General features: G+C 53.6%; 1 protein-coding gene across 1 annotated transcript in view; it reads left to right on the top strand.

The window, feature by feature from the left end:
- Positions 1-17,083, top strand: part of LOC149441601 (uncharacterized) — an 89,543-nt gene that overhangs the window by 14,053 nt on the left and 58,407 nt on the right. The gene's annotated exons all lie outside the window — the stretch shown is intronic.

The raw sequence follows: 17,083 nt of genomic DNA, 5'->3' as shown, positions 1-17,083 counted from the left end.
ACGGTTTTCCCAGGCCACCGAATGGCGACGCTGCATATGCTGATGCAACGCTGTAGTCCCAACATGGGCCCCCTGGCCACGCTTGACTTTCTGGCCACATAGTCGACATACGGCTACGTTTACTTCCTTGGGCGGCTTGACGAAAAATTGCCACACCGCAGAGTAGGAAACTTTGCCTCCGCTACTCCTCACTGGCTGACTGCTACTTCCTCCGTGCGCACCGGCACCACTACTGGCCGTGGTGGTAGGCTGCAGTGGAGCTGGTGCTCTACTCCGTGGCCGTTTGCCTCCACTGACACTGCTGCGACCCTGCTGCCTCCTGGCAGCAGCAATGGGAGGCCGTACAGGGACCCATGAGACACTCTGGACCTGGCAGCAGCATGAAGAGGCGGTACAGGGGCCCATGGCAGATTAGGGGCCTGGCAGCAGCAATGGGAGGCCCGTAATCTGCCAGCACCCTATGTCAAAAAATTCAACACAACAGCAGTGTGAAGAGACCTGAATGTGGCACATGGCAGAGTGTGGCGATGGAGACAGCAGCAATGGGAGGCCGTACAGGGACCCATGAGAGACTCTGGACCTGGCAGCAGCATGAGGAGGCGGTATATAGGGGCCTATGGCAGATTAGGGGCCTGGCAGCAGCTATAGGAGGCCCGTAATCTGCCAGCACCCTATGTCAAAAAATTCAACACACCAGCAGTGTGAGGAGACCTGAAAGTGGCACATGGCAGAGTGTGGCGATGGAGACAGCAGCAATGGGAGGCCGTACAGGGACCCATGAGAGACTCTGGACCTAGCAGCAGCATGAGGAGGCGGTATATAGGGGCCCATGGCAGATTAGGGGCCTGGCAGCAGCTATAGGAGGCCCGTAATCTGCCAGCACCCTATGTCAAAAAATTCAACACACCAGCAGTGTGAGGAGACCTGAAAGTGGCACATGTTTGAGGCATGATTCATGGCGGATTTAGTCAGTTGTGTCAGGAACTGGTGGTTTGAAATCCAGACTAATCCACGCCTGATTCATTTTCACAAACGTGAGTCTCTCCACACTTTGGGTGGACAGTCGTGTCCTCCGCGGAGTTACAATACCTCCTGCCGCACTAAACACGCGCTCCGATGCCACGCTACTGGCCGGGCATGACAGCCTTTCAAGGGCAAATTCAGCTAGTTGGGGCCAAAGGTCAAGTTTCGTTGCCCAGTAGTCAAGGGGATTGTCTACCTTGGTTTGCAGGGTGCTGTCCAAGTAGGCCCAAGCCTGTTGTTTGAGCTCCTGCTCCAGGTCCACCTGATGCTGCTGCTGCTGCTGCGGCTGGTTAGTAGTTTCCTCACTGCGCTGGTGAAGAAAGCTACTCATCATCGACTGCAGACTGAGGCAGCCGCTGCTGGTGGAGCTGCCACTGCTCCTACCACCCCACCCCTCCCCTGCTGCCATGCCAGCGGAACGCGAGCGCACAGGGCCCACAGTGTCTGAGGATGGACGTTGGCGCACAAAGGCAGAGACCAACTGACTACATAGGTGGTTTTTATAGTACGTAATTTTGGCCTCCCTCTCAGCAGGTGTGAAAAAGGCCACCATTTTGGACCGGTAGCGAGGGTCCAACAAGGTGGACAGCCAAAAGTCATCCCTCTGTCTGATGGTTATTATTCGGCTGTCGCTACGCAAGCAACCGAGCATGCTATGGGCCATTTGTGCCAAGGAATGCGAGGGACTCCCTGCCTCCATCTCCACAGCATACTGCCACGGTGCGTCTGGGTCCTCTGTCTCCTCCTCCTCCTCCTCTACCAGATGCTCCTGCTCCTCCACTCCTGTCCGCTGAGTGGAAAAACCACCCATTTCACTCAATAATTCCTGAGCACAAATGTCCTCCTCTACCTCCTCCTCTTCTTCCTGTCCTGCCCCCACAGGGGTCATGTGGCGTTGAGATCTGTGCGCCACGTCTACCGCACCCTGACCAGCCATTGTTAACAGCATTTGTTCCAGGACGTGCAACAGAGGAATGACGTCGTTCATCCCATAGTCCTGCCGACTCACGAATAGCGTGGCCTCCTCAAAGGGCCTGAGCAAGCGGCAGGTGTCACGCATGAGCTGCCAATGGCTGACATCTAAGTTACACAGGGGAGTACCTTTTATCCGCTTGTAACATCAGGAAATCGGTGATGGCCTTTCGCTGCTCGTAAAGGCGGTCTAACATGTGTAGGGTTGAATTCCACCTTGTTGCAACGTCGCAGATCAGGCGATGCTGTGGAATTCCGTTCTGCCGCTGCAGCTCAATGAGGGTGTTCTTTGCGGTGTAGGAATGGCTGAAATGCATGCAAAGTTTACGTGACATTTTAAGGATGTCTTGCAGTGGGATGGTGGATTTTAGGAACCGCTTGACAACCAGATTGAACACGTGAGCCATGCATGGCGCATGGCACAACCTTCCTTGACGCAGAGCAGACACCATGTTCTTTCCGTTGTCGGTCAACATGGTTCCGATTTTCAGTTTGCGCGGAGACAGCCATCTGTCGATTTCTCTGTTCATTACACTCAGAAGTTCCTCCCCTGTGTGACTACGTTCGCCAAGGCATACCAGGTGCAGCACAGCGTGACACCGTTGTGCCCTGCACATGTGATATGCCGGTCGGGTAATGGGACTTGGCACGGGGGTGGCGGCTGAGGACACGGCGGAAGAAGAGGTGGTAGAGGCGGACATGTTTGCTGGACCAAGGACGTGCAAACGTGGAGGCAAAAGCGTCGTGACCTGTCCAAGTTGCTGGTGCGGCTGTGCCGGCACCACGTTCACCCAGTGGGCCGTAAATGACATGTACTGTCCCTGACCGTAGTTACAGCTCCACACGTCGGCGCTGCCGTGCACTTTGGCAGAGACCGACATGCTCAAAGACTGGCCCACCATCTCTTCTACATGTGAATGCAGGGCTGGCACTGCCTTTTGGGCAAAGAAATGACGGCTTGGCACTCTCCACCGCAGCGCGGCACAAGCCATCATTTCTCGGAAAGGTGCTGAGTCCACCAGTTGGAAAGGGAGGGACTGCAGCACCAGCAACTTGGACAGGAGGACGTTCAGCTTTTGCACCGTCGGGTGCGTGCTCGCAAACTGTTGTCTCTTGGAAACGGATTCCAAGAAAGACTGTTGACGGAATCCGAGAAGAGGAGTAGCAGGAGAAGGAGCATCTGAACAAGCGGAAGATGCCAACGAGCGACAACTCCCCTCAGCAGAGGTGTTGGAGCCTTGACTGGCTGATAGAGGGTGATTGACGACGTCGGGTGACGGAGCAAGTAACGGAGCGGGTGATGGAGCGGGGGCTGGGGCAGGCAGAACCGCCGTATCTTTATCACGGTTTTCCCAGGCCACCAAATGGTGACGCTGCATATGCTGACGCAACGCTGTAGTCCCAACATGGGCCCCCTGGCCACGCTTGCATTTCTGGCCACATAGTCGACATACGGCTACGTTTACTTCCTCGGGCGGCTTGACGAAAAATTGCCACACCACCAAGTAGGAAACTTTGCCCCCGCTACTCCTCACTGGCTGACTGCTACTTCCTCCGTGCGCACCGGCACCACTACTGGCCGTGGTGGTAGGCTGCAGTGGAGCTGGTGCTCTACTCCGTGGACGTTTGGCTCCACTGACACTGATGCGACCCTGCTGCCTCCTGGGCAACCCACCGACTGTTTCGCTCGCTGCCAAGCTGGCACCCTCTTCTCCTGATGATGCGGAAGAAATTGCCTGATGACGACGAGGCAGCCAAGTGCGATCAACCTCCTCATCATCAAGTACGGTCTCCGCCTCACTACTAGCCCCCTCGGCTGCGTCTGGGTCAGGAGACAGACCTGTCTCTAGACCGGCTACCGAGCCACTCTCCTCACCAGTACTTGTTCGCCTGGCTGCTGAAAAGGCCGATGTCTCCCCCCGTTCCTGACCGCCCTCTGTTAGCTCTTCCTCACTGTACAGTGGGGCTGAGCCCACAGCATGCGATACTTCGCTTGGTGAGGGAACAGCAAAGGACAGGGGCAGGTAGAGGACATGTGATTTCAGTGGGCTTGCTCCCGGGCCATGCCAACTAACGGTTGTGTCTGACGTACCCACCGACCGTTGGCTGTAGGTGTCAGAGGTGACCTGGGAAGAGGAAGACGACCGAGCCAACCAATCGATGACTGGGAAAACAACAGCAGTGAGCGCTAATCCTGATAGCGGCTAAGCACTCTAAGCAACCAATCAAACTTAAAAGCAATAACATAAAAATAGTGCAGCGCTGAAAAAAATGACAATATGACAGAAAAATAGTCCACTAAAAGTCTTAGTCAAATGAACGTATCCAGTGTCAGATGTAAATTCAGAATTGGTGATCCGTGTGGAAATGGCTGGAAAACGCACTCACCAGAAGTAAGACACATAAACGCAGTGTGCATTAAAGCTCGTGGATCATCAGTCCAGAGGGAAGTAAAGCTGGTCCGGTTACAGGAATGGTGGATCCCTCCTCCGTAAATGCAGCAACAGGTCTTCCTTCTCACGATTAGATGTAGAATTCCAAGACCCAGGTTCTGCAAGCAAAAGCTCCTCAAGGGAGTTTTAGGGAAGGACACCCATAGTGAAGTAGGTCATAAAAGGCAGCTTTATTCAAAACAATGATATCCGATTCAAAGCAGGCAGGTATCATACAGATGTGTCAGCAAGACAACTAACCCTGGCACTTTGAATAGTGGCCGCCGGGCCTCCACGTGGCTCCGGCGGCGTAGCGTCTCGACGTCCAGGCTCCTCCTTACGCGTTACGTGCGCACGCACATCTTCAGAGGTATGGAACCATTGACGTGTTGACGCGAATGGGCGCATATATATAGGCATAATGACGCATGCGCAGTAGCGTGTGCGCCAATGCGCAAAACCCAAGGCGCATGCGCGTGGCTCCGTCTTCCATTTTAATGGAGCTCGAAGACACAGGGTGGAAGGGCGGAAATGCCCTATAATTGACAAGTAAATGTCAAATGAAGTCAAGTTCAACAATGGTGTAAATTACACCCATATAAAAACAATCCGGTGTGGGTCTATGTAAAATATATGTAAAAAAGGCGCGATAGCGCCAATATGTTGAACTTATTTCCAATTAGATAGTATCTCAGTAAATATATCCATGCGTCATTGGTTGGATTGGTTGCTTAGAGTGCTTAGCCGCTATCAGGATTAGCGCTCACTGCTGTGCACTGGTGTGGGCCATGACCGAAAAGTTTGCGGAGTACCTGACCGGTGCAGAGGTGTTCGTGATGACTGACAACAACCCGTTAGCACATCTCGAAAATGCCAAACTCTGTGCACTTGAGCAGAGGTGGTTGGCTCGCCTCTCTAAGTACCAATACCGCATCAAGTTCTGGTTAGGTAGGGAGAACGGCAATGCTGACGCACTATCCCGAGTCCCTGTAGGGTTGTCGGCTCAGAGTGCCGATGAGGAGCTAGAGGACACTGAAACTCCTGACCTTGGTCGATTACCCATGTTCCAGGACGTGGCACATTCAAGTGGAATGGCTTCCGGGATGCCAATGGTGCTGGTAAAGACGTTGACCGATTGGGAGAGGGTCCAGGATAGCTGCCCGGACCTGTGAAAAGTGAAAGAATGGGTCCGGACCAAGATCTGGCCTCGGTCAGAAGAGCGGGCTCGTCTGACTCTCGAGGGCCAAAAGTTGCTGAGGCAGTGGGATAAGCTGACTGTTACCCAGGGTCTCCTGTGTTGGACCATATACTTGCAGTCAAAGTGGCAGTACCGGTGACAAATTGTCATCTCCATGTCATTGGGACCGGAGGCTGCCTGGGAAGCCCATGAGAGAGGTGCCCATTTTGGGAGCGATAAAACGCTCAAGTGGCTCCAACGGCTCATGTACTGTCCCGATTTGGCAGATATGGTGGCCGAGGCATGCCTTAAGTGTCGGCCTTGCGGGCTGAGTAAGAGTACTGAACAGCGGGCTCCTGTCCAGGCCATCCAGACATCAGCACCCCTAGAGCTCCTTATGATCGATTATGTACAGATTGGGCACTCTACCTCGGGACACTCGTACTGTCTAGTCATGACGGATCATTTCACAAAGTATGCGGTGGCTGTACCCACCAGAGACCAGACGGCAGAGTCGGCTGCTGAAGCGGTCTGCAAACACTTTATACAGCTGTTCGGGTGTCCACAGAGAATACATTCGGACCAGGGGGCATGTTTTCAGGGTACTCCAATGAATGAGTTGTACCAACTGTATGGGATCGAACGTTCCCACACCACCCCATATCACCCCCAGGCAAATGGGATGTGCGAGCGGTTCAACCGCACCTTGCTCCAGATGCTGCGGACTCTGGAGGACCGCCAAAAGGCTCAGTGGCCCGAATACCTACCTGAACTCATGTGGGCCTATAATAAAAGGGTACACAGTACCACCGGATACTCCCCACATATGCTCATGTTTGGGAGGGCTGGACAGGTGATTGAAGATCTCCACATGCCCAATCTGATGGAGCCACCACCAAGAAATACTACTGCATGGGTGCAAGAGCACCGCCGCCGGCTGAGAGCGATCCACAAGGTTGTGGGGGAGCATCTTAAACAAGTGGTACAGCCCAATCCAAGACCAGTGCAGAAGGAAGGGTATGCCCTGGGTGATCGAGTGATAGACAAAGCCAAGCGGCCCTCTGGAAAGTTGGATGGGCGGTGGGAGGCGGTCCCATAAACAGTGAAGAGGAGGGTAGACCCTGCCATCCTGGTCTATGAGGTAAAGCCAATAGGGACTGAGGGGCCCTCATGAAACTTGCATCATAACATGTTGAGGCGTTCTAATTTTGATGAACCAGTGTGCGTGGAGGGGATGGCTCCTCCTGCTCAGAGTACTGAGGAAATCCCCTTAGAGGAGGGGGAGGAATGGTGGGTTGTCCCTGCCACGGTATCCTCAGAGGCTCCAACCTTAGCAAGTTTGCCATCAAGGGAAAGTGTTGAGCAGTCAGCAGCTCCTCCCCCATTAAATGTGCCTGACATCCCCAGTGCTTCTGAGCCTGTCGCGCTACGAAGGTCAACAAGGCCCAGTGCTGGTGTGCCCCCACAGCGTTATGCCCAGAATGAGTTTGTATGGGGAGGGTTGCCGAGGACGACAACCTCTAGTGGGGTGGCATGTGAGATGGGGAAACAGCTTTCATTGTTTGAACACTGATTGAAGTAAATTAAAAATGTTCTGACTGACTTTCTGCAGTTTAGCCACAAGATGTCACTGTTTTGTTCTAACACAGCCTCAGACTGCATAGAGATTTATATATTCATGAAGGGGTGGGGTTTGACACTTGGAGAGTGAACAGGAAAAGGAGAGAGAGCAGCCATGCTTGAGAGAGAAAAGGGGGGCTGTGTGATCGGAGAATCTGTTGCCATCCAGCTGTGAAGACTGCCCTCCATAATCAGAAATCCCATTGAGTGAAGCTGATGGTGTTCAAGACGCTAATCCTGTCCAAAGAGGGGAAGATTTGCTGCCAGGAAGAGGCAGCAAAGAAACAGAGGAGCAAAGAAACATACATTGCTGATGACATCGCATGTTTATTGGAGAGACATTTGTTCTGTTCAGAGTCACCAGCGGCTGTAATACAGACCCGGGTCGGTAAGAATTGTGCACGCACCTCCATTCAGTGTTGGTGCCTATAAGACTGAGTCCAGGCCTATAGTTACTTAGTTGGGGTCTCTGTTTGTGTCAGGTCACAAGTGTTATTGCTGATCATTGGAAGAACTCCACAACTTAAAGTGACATTTCACATTGGAGAGCTGATAAAATCCTACAAACTCAAGCCAGACTGGTGTTTTGCTCAGAAGGAATACTCAGGCACGTGCTACAGGACCAGTTATGGGAGGGAGAATACTGTAGATTTGTGTAAGATTGTAAGCTGTTGTGCTGCACCGCAGGCTAGCCCATACCATACACCCCATACACTGATTCCTGCTCTGTAGGGTAATAACAGGTAAGGTGTGGCAGCTTAGTTGTGCCCCCCAGTAGGTAAATTACTACACTTTCTACCTCCATCCATCAGAAGGCACCATGCTGTGCAGCACAAGGGTTTCAGCCTTTGGGCTGGGTGTATGTAAATATATTGTATATTCCAGCATTTGGGGTTGTGTTTATTTGCCACATCTAAGTAAAATTCTGTTGTGACAAAAGCTGGTGTTGGGGTTGCTTTCCTCGTTCGTGACTTCACTGTATCCTGGGGAGCCTACCCCGATACATGGCTTACAACTGGACTTCCTGTGTGGAGTCCCGGGAATACAGAGGACAGGGACATCTCTCTGGTGGGTTCCCATTACTGGATCCATCCGGTGATGTGAGGGGCGGCCGGTCCTCCATCATGACGTCCTTGTAGAGATCCTTGTGTCCTTCTATATACTCCTCCATGGAGAAATAGACAGTGACACCCTGACACCTTATAGGAACCTCTCCCGTCAGCAGCTCAATGATCTTCTGGGTGAATCCTAGGATCTTCTGGTTTCTCTCAGGTGTCAGGGAGCATGTTTGAAGCTCCATCATGGGATTCTTGTCTCATAATGTTCCTGTCTCATAATTTTCTTAATGGCTTCGGGGACACGATATGGGGCATGTTGGAGGGGCCGGGTTCCCAGGGTCTCCACATGGTGAGTGGTGATTGTGGTTTTTTCAGGCCGTTTCAAAAAAGCGGAACTGCACTGGCCGAGGACAGCATTCATGGCCCTCTTTTGCCCCGGGCTCAGCTGCAGACTCAGGGGCATCTGGTGCACATCAGTTGGATGGCGTGCTGCTTCCAAGAGGTCTGGTACGGCCTCTTCCTCCTCAGAGGGTATTGGGCAGACGACCATAACAAGGGGGTTTCGGTCATGGTACTCCTTGATCATATTGACATGCACCGTTTTCTGCCATTTCCCCCGATCATCTAGTCCAAGAATATAGTTGGTGTCATTCACTTTCCTAATGACATGGAAGGGTCCCTCCCATGTGGTTTGCAATTTGTTCTGGGGATTTGGGACAATCATGAGGACCTGTTGGTTTTCAGTAAACTCCCGGGTGCGTGCCTTGCGGTCATACCATGTCTTTTGCCGGATCTGGGCTGCTTGGAGATGGTCAGCTGCTAGGCCGGCTAGTTGTCCCATCTTTTCACGCAGTTCCAAGACATAGGGCACCACAGGGACCCCAGTACCTGGTAGTTGACCAGTATTACTTTAGTAGGTTCAGGGGGCCACGGATTTTCCGCCCATTCAGCAGTTCAAAGGGGGAGAATCCGGTAGATTCTTGGGGCACCTCCCGGTAGGCAAAGAGGAGGTGGGGCAGATATCTTTTCCAGTCTGGCTCTAGGTCTACAAAGGCCCGTAGCATGGCCTTCAGGGTCCCGTTGAAGCGTTCACAAAGTCCATTGGTCTGGGGGTGATAGGGGCTTGTCCGGATGGCCCGCACTCCACAGGTCTGCCAGAGGGACTGAACAAGGCCTGACATGAACTGAGTCCCCTGATCTGACAGGATTTCAGCAGGGAAGCCCACTCGGGTGAAAACGGTAACCATGGCTTCTGCAACTTTGGGAGCTGTGATGCTGGACAGGGCGACTGCTTCGGGATAACGAGTAGTATAGTCCACGATGGTCAGGATGTACCGCTTTCCAGATTTGTTGTGGAAAGCTAAGGGACCTAGAATGTCAATAGCTACTCGTTGGAATGGCTCCTCAATAATGGGTAGGGGCTGTAGGGGGGCCCGCAGGCCACCTGTTCTTCCATGTCGCTGACAGATATCACAGGTACGGCAGTAGCGAGCTACCGATTGGGACATCCCAGGTCAATAGAAGGCCTGGGCCAACCTCCTTTCGGTCTGTAGCTTTCCCTGATGCCCAGCCATGGGAATATCATGAGCAGGGTGTAGCAGTTGGGTCCGGAATTGTTGGGGAACTATCAGCTGTTTAGCCACGGTCTGGGGCCCCCCTTCGGCGTTGACTCCACCACTCGGTACAGCAACCCATTTTCTTTTCACCGGTCCCCAGACCAGTCAGCCCTGCTCGGGCCCAGAAGCTTGTCAGAGTAGGGTCGGTGGCTAAGTCCCCTTGAAACTTGTCCCGGTCCCATGTCACCCCAGTATTGTCAGCAGTCAGAGTTGAGTCACTCACCGCGGGCAGCGGAGGTCCATCCACATGCTGGGGTGACTCCTTCCTCTCAGTGGTTTCCCGGCAGGCCTGACTTTGTGGGACGGCTCCCACAAAGTGGCATTGAAGATCGCCCACATCATTCCCAAGAAGCACATCTGCAGGCAGTCCTCCCATTACACCCACGTTGCAGCGTTTTAGGCCCCAAGCCATAGTCCAGATTGACAGTAGCAAGAGGGATGAAGCGTTTGGTGCCCCCTGCTAGTTGAATCACTATCCCAGGGCCAGGCTGTACAGCGTCAGGGTGCACCCCTCGGGGGTCCACAATGGTGAGGTAGGCCCCTGAGTCTCGGAAGCCCACCGCTTTTTGTCCATCCACAGTGACCTCTTGCAAGTGCTTTCCTTGGAGGCTCTGGGTAGGGGCCCCCACCGGCTGTAGGCCAAAGACTCCTGGGGGGGAGTCCTTGTCCGTGGGAGTGAGATCCCAGTCTGAAGGGGGTGGTGGCAAGTCCTCGGGAGCTTGGTACAGATCCACAGAATTCACTGGCTGGGGCAAGCTAGGCCCGATAGTCTGTTTTTTGGCGGGGCTGCTGGCCTGGTAGTGACCAATCTGTCCACAGCCAAAGCACCGCCTATCTAAGGCCGATCTGGGGCCCCTTTGTGAGGTGGCTGAACGAGGTGGTGTCAGGGCAGGAGTGGTGGAATGGGCAGGCAGGCCTTATGGTAAGGTCACACACCGACTGACGACAGCCACCGCCCACAGACCGGAGTCCCTCAGGGTGCGGAGTCTAAGCCCCAGGCTGCCTTTCACCAGGGCCCCTAATGGTGGGGATGGACTTGACACAGCCTGAGACCAGGTCGCGGCCCCTGAGTAACCCCAGCTGCAGAAACAGCTGCCGCCAATGGCGTATAGCTGGTGGGGCCAGATGGGAAGACATATAGCATGGTCAGACAGGCCGGGTTGATAACAGCAGAACAGACAGTACAAGACAGTAGGCAAGAATACTCAGGTCACGGGCCGGGTTCAGCAACGGGAAGTCAGGTAATGGAATAAGGCAAAGAATAGTCTTGTCAAGCCGAGTCGGTTTCCAGGAAAGTCACGAGAGCTGAACGAGAGCTTGCTGCAATGTACGATGGAGGACACGAATGCAAAGAGCAACTGCAGACAGCAGGCTTAAATGTGATCAGCCACATCATTCTGGAGCAGGAGCCGCAGAGGCCTGAAAGCATAAAGGCTCCCACCATGCATTGCAGAAACCTAAGATGGATGCCAGCACATGGAGCAACACAAGCTCTGAGGAAAGGTAGGACCTTGACAGTACCTCTTCCTCAAGGGCCCCTCCCCCTCCGTGGCTCAACATAAGGCTTCTGAGGAAAGTGGGCATGAAAAGCGCGGAGGAGGGCAGGAGCATGAACATCCACGGAAGGAACCCAGATACGCTCCTTGGGACCATAAACACGCCAATGGACCAGGAACTGCACCCAACCGAGAGTCCAGGATCCGGCTCACCTCATACTCCTTATGACCGTCAACCCGGACAGGACGAGGCCGAGGCGGGGAGGCAGTAAAGCGATTACAGACCAACTTCAACAGGGATACGTGGAAGACATTGGAGATACGCATCCCAGGAGGAAGAGCAAGGGCATAGGCAACCGGGTTCACTCTGTAGAGGATGCGGAAAGGAACCCCAAATTGGGGAGCCAGTTTGGGTGCGGGCACCCGAAGATTGGGTTTGCAAGTGGACAACTACACCCGATCTCTGACCTTGTATGAATGAGTGGGCAACCGTCTAAGATCAGCCTGGAGCTTCTGGCACTGCTTCTGGATCTGCCCCCACGAGGAATGCAGGGCAGCCAGATTGTTATCCACACCCGGAATGTTCTGTGGCGAGAATGACTCAGGCAATACAACGGGTTGGAACCCATAGTTGGCCATGAAGGGAGACATCCCGGAGGAGGAGTTGACAGCCGAGTTCCTCGCAAACTCTGCCCATGGCAGGAGATCGACCCAATTGTCTTGATGGACTGAGATATAGCAGCGAAGGAATTGTTCCAGGGCCTGGTTGGAACGCTCCGCAGCCCCATTGGACTGCGGGTGGTAGGCCGAAGAGAAGGAGAGCTTGATACCCAACTGGGAGCAGAAGGCGCACCAAAACCTGGACACAAACTGACTCCCACGGTCCGAGACAATCACCTTTGGCAACCCATGCAAGTGAAAGGTCTCCCTGGCAAAAACCGTAGCCAGTTCTTGCGCAGTCGGCAATTTCTTGAACGGAACACAATGGCACATCTTGGAAAAACGATCAATGACCATAAGAATGACCGTATGGCCTTGAGACGCAGGAAGGTCCACAATAAAATCCATGCCCAGGTGTGACCAGGGACGCTCCCCATTGGGAATGGGTTGCAGAAGACCCAATGGAAGATGCCGAGGAGATTTATTCTGGGCACAGACCGAACATGCCACTACATATGAGGCGATGTCGGAAAGGAGAGATGGCCACCAGAATAACCGAGAAATGACCCAGGACAACTGGTTCCTCCCCGGATGACCGGCAGTCTTGGAATTATGGTAGGTACGCAGCAAGCGGGTACGCAATCCCTCAGGTAGGAAACCTCTTCCAGCCGGTCTCTCAGGGGGTGCATCAGTTTGAGCCTCCAAAATCTGCTCCCCAAGGGGAGAAGTCAGGTTGGTATGAATGGCAGCCAGGATCTGGTCCGGAGGTATGACCGAGGTCGGCTCAGAGTCCTCCCTGAACAGCTCAGAGTATTGCCGCGACAAGGCATCAGCCCTGACATTCTTGGAGCCAGGCAAATAGGAGACCACATAGTTAAAACGCGACAAGAACAGAGCCCATCTGGCCTGACGGGCTTCAACCTCTTTGCTTCCGAGAGATACGTCAGGTTCTTGTGGTCAGTGAGAATGAGAACCGGAACCACAGAACCCTCGAGCAGGTGCCTTCACTCCTTGAGAGCCTGAATAATGGCCAACAACTCCCTGTCTCCAATCTGGTAGTTGCATTCTGCGGAAGAAAGCTTCCTGGAGTAGAACCCACAGGGAAGTAGGGGTCCATCAGGTGACCAACGCTGAGACAAGAGGGCTCCTACTCCCGTCTCAGAAGCATCAACCTCGAGGACAAAAGGCAACCCAGGATTGGGATGAGACAGTATCGGAGCCAAAGCGAAGGCGGATTTCAGAGCTTCGAAAGCTAAGATGGCCTCGGGTGACCACTCGTAAGGATTACTGCCCTTCTTGGTCAGATCTGAGAGAGGCTTGGCCAGCGTGGAGAAGTTCCTGATAAACTTCCGGTAATAGTTGAACAAGTCACAAATGACATCATTAATGAATTCCTGAAAGACCGCGGGCGCGTTACACAACCCGAAGGGCATAACCAGGGATTCATAGTGGCCGGTTCTGGTGTTGAAAGCGGTCTTCCACTCGTCGCCCTCCTTGATCCGTACGAGGTTGTACGCAGCCCTAAGGTCAAGTTTAGTAAAGACTGTTGCTCCCTTGAGACGGTCAAACAACTCGGTAATCAACCGAATGGGATAAGCATTTTTAATCGCGATTCGATTGAGGCCCCTAAAATCAATGCAAGGTCTCAACTCACCGCCCTTCTTTTTCACGAAGAAAAAGCCAGCTCCTGCTGGGAAGTAGACTTGCAAATGTGCCCCCGGAAAAGCGCATCCACAACGTACTCCTCTATGACCTGATTCTCTGCAACCGAAAGAGGATACACCCTGCCATGCGGAGGAGTGGCACCGGGTTGTAAGGTTATGGCACAATCGTATGGACGTTGAGGAGGCAGAGCACCGGCGCGCACCTTGTCAAACATGTCCAGGTACTCCCCATAGTCAGTGGGCAACACAGAGTCCGAGGAGGCACACAACACTTTAGCAGGTCCACGGATGCAATCAGCCCCACACTGTGGAGACCACGAGAGGATCTCGGCCGACCGCCAATTAAAGGTCGGATTGTGCTTCTGGAGCCTGGGATATCCCAAAACCACGGAGTAGTGCGGGGAAGAAATTACCTGGAAACAGGCCAATTCTCTGTGAACACCCAACAGCTACTTCAACCGGTAGGGTCTCGTGGGTAACCTGCGACGGTTGCAGGGGCCTGCCATCTATCGCCTCGAGGACCAATGGAGCAACTCGAGGCTGCAGAGGAATGGAGTACTGGGCAGCAAACGAACTGTCCATAAACAACCTACCAGCACCAGAGTCTACCAACGCCTGGGCCGTCACCGAGCCTCTCGCCCAAGAGAGGACAATGGTGATTAGCAGTTTATCTTTATGGGAAACCGGGGATGAGGAAACTCCACTCAAGATCTGCCCACCGACAGGATCGCAGGTGCGAGCGTTTTCCCGAACGGACCGGACAGGACTGCCGAAAATGCCCACTGAGACCACAGTACAGGCAGTGACCCTCCCGACGCCGAGAGGCCCCCTCAGAAAGGCGAGCAAACCCTGGCTGCATGGGCTCACCACCAGACAAGACATCCCCAGGAGGCGTGGGAGGAGAGGGAGGCACGGGTGGGACAAAAAACATAGGCGCCAATCGGTTGAAAGGCCTCCGCAGACGCTCCTTAAATGAAGACCTCTCCCTGAGCCTGGTGTCAATCAGGATTAGGAAGGAAATGAGTGCCTCTAACTCCACAGGCAGTTCTTTGGCTGCAATCTCGTCCTTCAACACATCTGAGAGACCATGAGAGAATGCAGCCATCAGAGCCTCATTGTTCCAACCCACCTCGGCCCCTGAGTAACCCCAGCTGCCGCCAATGGCGTATAGCTGGTGGGGCCAGATGGGAAGACGTATAGCGTGGTCGGACAAGCTGGGTCGATAACAGCGGAACAGACAGTACAAGATGGTAGGCAAGAATACTCAGGTCACGGGCCGGGTTCAGCAATGGGAGGTCAGGTAATGGGATAAGGCAAAGAATAGTCTTGTCAAGCCGAGTTGGTTTCCAGGAAAGTCACAAGAGCTGAACAAGAGCTTGCTGCAATGTAACATACAGGACACAAAACAGAAACCTAAGATGGGTGCCAGCACATGGAGCAACACAAGCTCTGAGGAAAGGTGGGATGTTGACAGGTGGTAGTAAGGGCCGTAGCGCTGGCACTGTTTGTGGGGCCATCCGGCGATGGGGAGGTGTGTAGGGCACTGGTGTAGGATGGGGCATCCTGGCCGCTTGGGGTGCCTCGGCCGCAGGCTTCTTCCATTGCGGGTTAATGAGGAGAGCCTCATCCGCTAAGGCTGCAACTTCTTCCATGGTGGCAGGTTTCCGCTCACGCACCCACTGTCAGAGCTCGGGGGGCACTTGAAAAGGAATTGTTCCTTCAGGATGGCCTGGATGATCTGCTCAGGGGAGGTTGCCTTCTCCCCTTCCAGCCACCGGCGGCAGGCTACTGACAACTTGTGTGCAAACATTTTGAAGGAGGCCTCTGGGAGGTGGGAGGTAGTTCGGAACTGGGCCCGGTATGACTCCGATGAGACCGCATAGTAGTCCAGTACGGCCCTTTTTATCTCCTCATAGTCTCGTCTCTTGAGGGGGTACATCATTCGGTAGGCTTCAGCAGCCCCTCCGTCAAGCAGCCCTACCACATGGCGAGTCCAGTTTGTGGGTGGGACCTCCAGTAGTTCGCACTGGTATTCAAAGTCCTGGAAGAACCCATCCACATCTCCGGTGTGCTCTTGGTAGGGCTTAAAGTCCTTCCTGCATATTCTCTGGGCCTCCACAGGACAGCCACAGGAGCAGCTGCTTGGTATTTTGCAGCTTCCCACTCTGTTTGTCTTTTTTGAGCCTTTTCCATGGCCGCCAGCTTTCTCTCTAGGGTGGCATCCTCCCCCAGAATGGCCATCTCTTCCTCATACCAGATGACCCAAGGGCTCTTGCCGCTTGTGCTTTGAAGCTCCAGTCCATCTCCTCTCAGGACCGCTTGGCTCCTGTCTGTGCCCGCATCTTCCCGTTGCTGTTGGCTGGCTTCCTCCAGCATCCAGACCAGTTGATCCTTGTTAAGTCCCTTGTAGTTGAGGCCCAAAGTTCTGGCCTTATCTTGTAAGCTGGTTACCATCCAGTGTTGATATTCCGGGGCCACCGCTTCAATTGTATGCAGACTCTCATCTGCCATCTCGAGTGCTCTTGTCCCGCCGCTGCCAACCAGTTGTCAAGAGAACCAGAGAGCACACAGAGACAGATTGCACAGAACCCAACGTGCTTTTATTGGGGAGGTTTTTGAGGCACAGACAACAGTTTCTTTAGTCCATAGGTCCACACCAGACACAGCAACACAGTACAGTTCTCTGGAAGGCAATATGGAACAACAGGGGTATGGTAATCCACAGGGTTAATCCACACAGGAGGCTCCAGGCAGGGAAGGGTTAAGTCCAGGCAGGTTCACAGAGAGCAAGGGGTTAAGTCCAGGCAGGGGATAGATCCAGCCAGAAATATTCCCGGGGACAGCAGAAGGTTCCTCCACAGGGCAGGGATTCCAGGCAGCACAGACAGTCCAGGAGATGAGGAGGAGGATGGGGGATGGTCGGATGAGAGGAGATGGCCCTCAGCACAGCCTTCCCTCACACACACAGCCAGGAGAACACAGGAGGGGTTTCCTGCTCACCCTTAAGTATAGAGCTGGTACTTCCTGTCGGGTTAAGGATGTGGATCTGGTCTTGGTCAAGGAAAATCCTCCCTCTAGGTGGGTGGTGTTGTCAGGAGCTCATGGAAGGTAAAGGGATTCAGCTGGCCAGAGTTCCCTTTTAAGGGATGGATGGGTGTAGATTCCTGCGTGTAGATGCCTGCTTACAGGAACTCCCTTCTCTGGATACTTAGGATGGCTGGATCAAGCGAGCTCTATAAATAAATAGCTCCTCAAGGGAGACCATAAAGAGTGCCCAGAGTGTAGTACGTAAATATAATTTATTAAGTCAATTAATTTGCAAATTCCTCAGTAGTTAAAATCAAACAGCATCAGGTATACAGCAT

The sequence above is a fragment of the Staurois parvus genome, unplaced genomic scaffold, assembly GCF_062004578.1.
Source record: "Staurois parvus isolate SC_StPar_1 unplaced genomic scaffold, SC_StPar_1.0 ptg000966l, whole genome shotgun sequence".
NCBI lineage: Eukaryota > Metazoa > Chordata > Amphibia > Anura > Ranidae > Staurois > Staurois parvus.
Note: the sequence above shows the minus strand (reverse complement) of the source record. Positions and strands in the feature narration are given on the sequence as shown.